Genomic DNA, 7,809 nt, shown 5'->3' with positions numbered 1-7,809 from the left:
TCATGTAAATAACTATAGATGGGAAGCCATTGACATTCAGTTAGAGGGCAACAGAGAGCAGATTTCTGGGTTAGTTAAAATTAGATTTGGTCACACATAACAGAAAACCACAAAGCAACCAGTTGGTTAGGCAAGGTAGAGGTTCACTTCTCTGTCATGTCACCGTAGTACTGGCTAGCAAGGTGGTCCTTACAAATCCATGCTCTGATCTTTCCACTCTGACATTTTCAGTGCATGGATGGCTTTTGTTTCCCAGGCCACCTCAAGGTTCAAAATAGCTGCTGGAGGTCCAGCTGTCACATTAAGGTAGGAAAGAGAAAGAGGAAAAGCAGAAATGCAAAACAGACTCTTCCTGACAATCTATGCCTTTCAATCAGACTTCCTGGAAGAGTCCCACTCAACATTTTTATTTACATTATATTGAGCCCAGCTTAGTCACACGGCCATGCCAAGCTGCAAGAGAGACCAGGAAATGTAATGTTTGGCACCCATGTAAAAAGAAGTTTGGTCTTTAAGGAGGGGGGAATGGATGGATATTAGGTAATAAATGACAGTCTCTACTGCAGGGTTTCTGTTTGTTTGTTTGTTTGTTTTTCTTCCTTGTCCATCTATCTTTAGAGTCTAGGCCTCTTGTCTTGCCCTCTGACTTCCAATCCCACCCCACTCATGGGAGAAATAACTTACAAGAGCTTTCTAATTGGCTAGATACACAGAGAGACAAAGAGAGAAAGATTAGATAGACAGATAGATAGATAGATAGATAGGTAGATAGATAGATAGATAGATAGATAGATAGATAGATAGATAGGTAGGTAGGTAGGTAGAAATAGGTAGATTGATTGATTATAAGGAATATCCAATAATGCGCATATAAGCAGGGAGGCTAAGAAGCCTTGTAATCTGCCATCTACAACCTGGAGACCCCAGAAAGCCCATGGTGTAATCCATCTCAAGTCTGAAGGCAGGAGAAGCAGGGGAGCCAGTGGTGTGAATCCCAGTCTAAAGTAAGGAGAAGAGGAGATGAGGTGTCCCAGCTCAAGCAATGAGGCAGGAAAAAGGAGGTAAATTACTCCTTCCTCTGCCTTTTTGTTCTAGTGAGGCCCTCCATAGATTTAATGGGGCCCACCTACACTGGGGAGGGTCATCTGCTTTTCTCAGTTCACCCATTCAAAGGCTAATCTCATCTGGAAACATTCTTACAGACACACCCAGAAACAGTGCTTAACCTGGGCACCCCACAGCCAGGCAAGTTGACACATGAAAGTAACCATCACGCCTTTCCCGTGAAAGTCACATTCCCTCCACAGAGCAGGTCCTAGATGTTCAGATGTGGGTGGAGATTGAACAAACCCTTCTGGAGCACACACTGTGTCCTAAGCACTATGCAAGACACTTCTGTGTCCCTTGTTCTCAGGGATACGGTCAACATATTGTGAGAGAATCTGGCTCACCAGATATGATATTCCTGTAAATAGGCTGTGTCTTATTCATCTTTTTTCTTGGCACATAGTGGCCGCTTACGAAGGGGGATGTCAGGAACTCTTATGCATCCTCCTTCTTGCTCTTTTTCTCTCACTCCGCTCTTTCTCCTCCTTAGAAGCAGGGGAAAATGGAACTGAAGTGGGCTTGACTAAGCATTTCAAGTTTCCAACATGGAGTTAATATTTTCACGCAGGTTTTGCTATCTCTGTCTCTCAGCAGTAACCAGAGCCCAACGCAAACTGGCAAATAGACAAAGTTAGTCTTTGTTTCCCTTGGGGTTTCCCCTGCTGCTCCCTCTTTCCTGATGCAGAGGGCTGGCTAAGTGTTGGGATGTGTGGTGGAGACGTTGCTGATCAGAGGCTTTTTTTTTTTTTTTTCTTGAAACGGAGTCTCACTCTGTTACCCAGGCTGGAGTGCACTGGCACCATCTCAGCTCACTGCAATTTCCACCTCCTGGGTTCAAGCGATTCTCCTGCCTCAGCCTCCCATGTGGCTGGGATTACAGGTGCGTACCATCACGCCTAGCTAATTTTTGTATTTTAGTGGAGATGGGGGTTTCACCATATTGACCAGGCTGGTCTTGAACTCCTGACCTCAAGTGATCTGCCCGCCTCAGCCTCCCAAAGTGCTGGGATTACAGGCGTGAGCCACCGTGTCCAGACTTAGCAGAGTCTCTGTTTTCTCTACTCTTTTCTTAGGCCTGGCTCACGGTGAACATGCCTGGGTCAGAGGTCAGGGATGCCAACTTCGCCAAAAGCAAAGGTGCATATAAAGCTATTTCATATGGTATACCAAGTGGAGTTTATGAACTAAGGCCTCTCAGCCTCTCCTCTCCCTGGGATCCAATCTTGTTGTTAGAAGTAGAAATCTAATTTTACTTGGATTACTACCATGACAACATTTCTCTGCTTTAAACTATTCAAGCTTCAGGCAAGATAGTGTTGCTGACACTTTTCCCCATAACTTCCCCCAAATTACATCTTTCTGCAAGTGAATGCATAATTTTCACTGCTTTTTTTTTTCTCAAAATTTTGAATCCCCCACAAGAATAATTAGAAATAATTGTGTGGTAGATCCTTGTTTTTGCAAGCAGTAATAGTACACACCTAAGAAAAAAGGATATAAAAGAAAAAAAAAAAAGGAAAAGACAGGCAATTATGAGGCTGTGTAGGATTTAGCTCAGCATTTTTGTTAACAGATCTGTACATTAAATTGAGCCTTTACCAAAAAAATGGACATGTAGTTTTTAAACTTATAATGTAGACAGTAAACATTGCAGAAATGATTAACACTTCCAATGATCTATGTACTAATAATTTTGAGTTATTTTCTAACATATAAAATGTATAAGAGTCCCAAGACCATAAAGAAGGGTTTTCTAATGCCCACAGTTAACAGTCCTTAAAGCCAAAGTCTTGCTTCAAAATGGCCTTTCTTATTTACCACCTGTAAGGTCGGGTGGAAGATAACATCCTTCAGAAAAATTTCTGTGTTCAGTTTCTCTCTGAGGTTGTCAAACCGTCTCAACTCTACCCCATCCCCCCAAAACCCCAAGTGATTTTAGGGTTTACTCTATCTTGGTCCTGTGATGCCATAGGCCTTTCTGCCTCGAGGCAGAACCTCCCCTCCCATAGAAAGAGATACACTGGCAAGGGGAGTCAGGAAATTTGAGTTCTAATACCTGCTAATTGCCTATACCTTTATGCCCAAGGTGTCTATAAAATGAGGAAATTGGAACAGGTGATCTCTCGGGTCCTTTCTGGCTCAGTGATTCAGACTCTACTCTCTCGTATCTGAAATTCTGCAACGAGAATGTTCCATCTTTGCCTTGACATAAATGCCCAGGAAGGGATAGCATATGAATGCATTTTTAGGAGTTTATATTTTAGTGTGAATTGTTTTGAGAATTGTGATCAAGCTGTAAAACCCTAACTTCAGCCTTATTGCTGCTAAGATAGGTAAGTTGACAAAGACTCACTGATTGTGTATTGTTTTTCTTTTAATCTTGCACAAAGTGAGGATTCTCCTTCAAACTGTTGCTTGGATGGCTTGCATAGCTCTCTGCAGCCTAATTGCTTCAGAAACAGTGAAGTCTAATTACCAACCCTTCCATGTTTTCTCTGATTTTAGTCTTTGTTCCTGTGTAGATTGATTTCCAAGTACGCCTTTGAAGATTAATCTCTTCCACCGAGCCCCAGTTAGGAAACAAGATTATGGCAATGGCAGCCAAAGTAACAGCTGTTTTTTTTTTTTCTTTCAGATTCACAAATTGCTACACACTGTACTTTTTAATGGAAAAATCTATGTATTTGAGCTCTTGTTATATTTTCTGTGGTATCTCAAAAATTCTCTTGGATATAAGCCATGCGGATTTTTCTGCAGTCCTCTCAAGTTTCAAAATAGTGATACTTCAAATGTATTTTGCAGGGTTTCTATCGGTCAAGGGCATGCAGTTCTGAAAATCTTGTGCTGTGAGGTTGGACAGGGCCGTTGGCCTTCTGCCAATAGACTTGCATTGTTTGCCTTTTTAACACACAGCCCTGGAAACGCTGTTTGTGTCCCCGCTGCCTTCACTGGTTTTCTGAGTATCTGCCCCTTTGCCTAGTTGAAGTGCTTAGTCCCGGCTAGTGAAGCCTTTAGGAGTTCCCAATTTCTTGCTTCACAGATTACTAAAAATGAAGACATATCTGTTGAATGTTGCTCAAGAGACCAAAACATAATCCCAGGACAGGATGTCTGTCTTGCCTGTCTTGCAGCATAATACAGGGCACCAAGTACTGGCTTTGGAATTAAACTTACATCCTTTCATTGCTAAATGGCTTTGGGAAAGTCACTTTCCCATTTTGCACTTCAGTTTCAAATATCTACCTTGCAGGTTTGTTGTGATGCTTAGAGATTGTGTGTGAAGTGCAAAATATATATATATACACACACACACATACACACACACACACATATATATACACACACACACACACATATATGTGTGTGTGTGTGTATATATATATATTTTAAAAGTCAACCTTTAGAAATTGCGCCTCTGTTGTCGGATACTTCAGTTGTTTTTGGTGACTCCCCATTATAAATAATGTTAGATTAAACTATCTTATGAGAAAGCTTCTTCTATGCAAAGGCACCAGGATCACCTAAGGTCCCGTCTGCTCAGAGCACCTCAGAATGTTCCTGTCTACAGTAACCAGGAGAGTGTTTCTCCTTCGGTTACAGTGTGCAGGAATGAGGGGAGAAAGACTGGTAAACATATTAGGGGACATTCCAGTTGCATGAAAGGCTTAAGTCCAGAGTCTTTTCATGCAACATGAAACCTTCATGCTGTGGCTAGGGTCCACTCTATAAAGAATATCTTTGCTCTTGCAATTTTCCACTGTGGAATAAGGACATGACTTCAGCAGCAAATCAGACCGTAAACCTCTTACTTCATGCTAGCCTGTGTCTTTTTATTGGTCTTAGTGTCCCTGTATGTAGTTGTGCAGAGCTGTCATTTATCCCTTTAAAGGGAGTTTCATAAGACATGTGATCCAGTACACAGCTGTGTCAGTCTCATGAGAGGTGAATAAAGTCAACAGGATGATAGTGGAGGAAGACCCAGGATGGTAGGTGTGCAGTGACCCTTGAGCAAACAAATAGCACAAAACAAAACCTGGCACCTATTAACTCCAGGGAAAACAAAAAGCTGTGCAGGGAAGGAAGAGTACTCGTAGTTTATTACTCATATCAGCAACAAATGGCATTTACACAGTCACAAGAAGGTAAACACCAAATCTAAACCAAATTATGGTATAACTACATTGGGAAGACAAGGAACCGGGAAGTGTGTGTATGTTTATGTGTGTGTGTGTGTGTGTGTGTGTGTGTGTGTGTGTGGTGAGAGAAGGAGAGAGGGTGAGAAAGAGTATTATATACTAAATTTCTAGAGTTAGAAACCAAGACAGCAAAATCTGAAAAGTCAAGAAGCAGCAGTATAAACATTTTACTCGAAATGTAAAACTCATTCCAAAAGAAATAGCTGAAAAGAATTGAAAGTAGTTGCTTCCAAGAAGTAGGATGCAAAATTATTAGAATGTGTAGTCTTAATAGAAATTAAAATGACAGGAAAAAAGAAACCAAGGAAGAAATATCAATTACAATACTTCTCAAGTAAATGTCCTTCAAAAAATGAAATTCTTCCTTTAAAAATGAAGTTGCATTTTACTTATGTGACATGAATTTCCTTTCCCTGTAAAATAGTGACTCTCAGTAGGAAAAGACTTCCTAACCCTAAAAATAACACAACTAAGTCAAAATTCAATAAACGGTGATGAACACTAATAGCTTTCATTTCTTTATTAATTTATGTACAATGAAAGGCATCCATTTAAATGGCATTTTGATTTGTATCTGTACAATCTCAGCCACAATTAATATATAAATGACGGGGTGCTCCCTCCAGCAGCATATATACTAAAATCGTAGAGATACAGGGAAGATTAGCAAGACTACTGTGCAAGGATGACGCATATTCGTGATGTGTTCCATATTTTTAGTAACTCAGAAACAGAGAGTCAGATACTGCATGTTCCCATTAAACGATAGGTACACATGGAAAGACAGAGTGAAAAATAGACATTGGAGACTCCAAAAGGTGGGAAGTTGGGAGGGGTGTGAGGGATGAGAAATAACCTTTTGGGTACAATTTACACCGTTCAGGTGATGGTTACCCTAAAAGCACAGGCTTCACCACTACGCAATCTATCCATGTGACTAAAATGCATTTGTACCCCCTAAATCCATAAAAATAAAATAAAAATAAAGGTGTAGATGATGGCACATTTCCACCATCGCAAGTTCATTTCACCCTGTCTCTAATGGTGTCCATCCTCAACCCTGGGCAGCCCTTGCTCACTTTCTGTTTCTTTAGATTTGATATGCCTTTTCTAGAGTTTCACAGACATGAGCTGGAATGCGTAGGATGGACTCTTTTGTGTCGAGATTCTTTCTAATGCATCTGAGTTTCATCCCAATTCCTGTGTGTGGTGTACTGTTCCTTTTATTAATGATTAGTAACCTATTTGGTGCGTTTGCCATCATTTGTTTATCTAGGATAGAATGCTTTGGCAAACCTTTGGATGGTTGAATTTTTAAAAAAATTTCTCAAGTCTTTTGACTACGAGCTCTTCCTCCTACCAGGCAAGCTCTCTGATGGTCAATTATCAGAAAGGAGCAGGTAACTGACAGTGGAGTCTGCTTCTTCCGGGTAACCCAGCTTGGTTGCTTAGCAACAAACAGAAGAAGTGTATTAGTTTAGTGGATTCTGAACAAAAAGGTAATCATCTTTTATCCCCAGATAGATAGGAGACGATGTTATTCCAAGTGAAGTGGAGGAAAAATAAAAACCACAAAAATGGAAAGAAAACACATCGTGTAAATAAACACGATGAAACCTCACACCAAGTGTGCTGTGAAGACCAAGAGATCCTCTTTTAGATGAGATACCACGGTGTTAGGCGCTGCTGTGCAAAATAGTTTAAAATTTGCAAATAACTGATACCAGATATTAATAACTCATGACAGAGATAAAGAGAAACTGGTTAACCTTTATGAGCATGAATTCTGCAGAGGATCCATCTGAGATGAGAAAGAAACCTCGTCCCCTCTCCAGGCCCCTTCAGAATGGAAGGCAAGAACTCCGGTAGATGTTATGCTTCCTTTCGCCGAATTGAGTAATTGTTTTCCATAGTAAATGTGATTGACTTATGTTCGTTCACTGGATTCCTTAATCTCAAAAAGAACGGCATCCATTTTGCAGGCAATGACACTGACAGAAGTTTTTTTTTTTTTTTTTAAACTTCCTTGGGAGTTTTGCCAACTTGCTACAGCCACTTCCTTCTCACCATCGACACTTCCTTCCCAGCACCCAACAATACCTTCTAGCAGAAATAGCTCTGCTAAGAATCGCTGATTTAATGAATAGACTATCCTTCAGCCATTGAATGTAAAGTGTTTAATAATCATTCAGAGATCGGGTTCACTTAGGTTTACAGGGTTGAAAGGGAGACAAAAACCCTTCACCACCACTTCTCAGCTAGTCCTGGAGCCATTCTCCACTTCCCTCCTGATGACAGGTTTCTGGGTTTAAATCATGCCCCCGGGGAATGGATGTGAAGCTGTGGTCCTGCAGTTTGCTGTCAGTGCCTGGGTATCCGCTAAAGACAGCTTTGCAGTTTCATTTATTGGAGGGGCAAAGTTGACTGCCAAATAATTGGGTTGAGACTCCCCGGACTCCTCCTTACTTTTCTTGGGATTGTAAGGATCACTTCTCCCCATAAACGT

The 7,809-nt window shown here is 41.0% G+C and overlaps 1 non-coding gene across 1 annotated transcript; it reads left to right on the top strand.

Moving 5' to 3' along the window:
• The first annotated feature begins 5,916 nt into the window (after positions 1–5,916).
• LOC126963447 (U6 spliceosomal RNA) lies at positions 5,917–6,021 on the top strand. Its single transcript, XR_007729084.1, has one exon. It is a non-coding gene; the product is annotated as a U6 spliceosomal RNA (small nuclear RNA).
• The last annotated feature ends 1,788 nt before the right edge of the window (positions 6,022–7,809 follow it).

This window comes from Macaca thibetana, chromosome 9 (assembly GCF_024542745.1).
Source record: "Macaca thibetana thibetana isolate TM-01 chromosome 9, ASM2454274v1, whole genome shotgun sequence".
NCBI lineage: Eukaryota > Metazoa > Chordata > Mammalia > Primates > Cercopithecidae > Macaca > Macaca thibetana.
The sequence above is the reverse complement of the archived record's forward strand: the minus strand, read 5'-3'. Positions and strand labels throughout refer to the sequence as shown.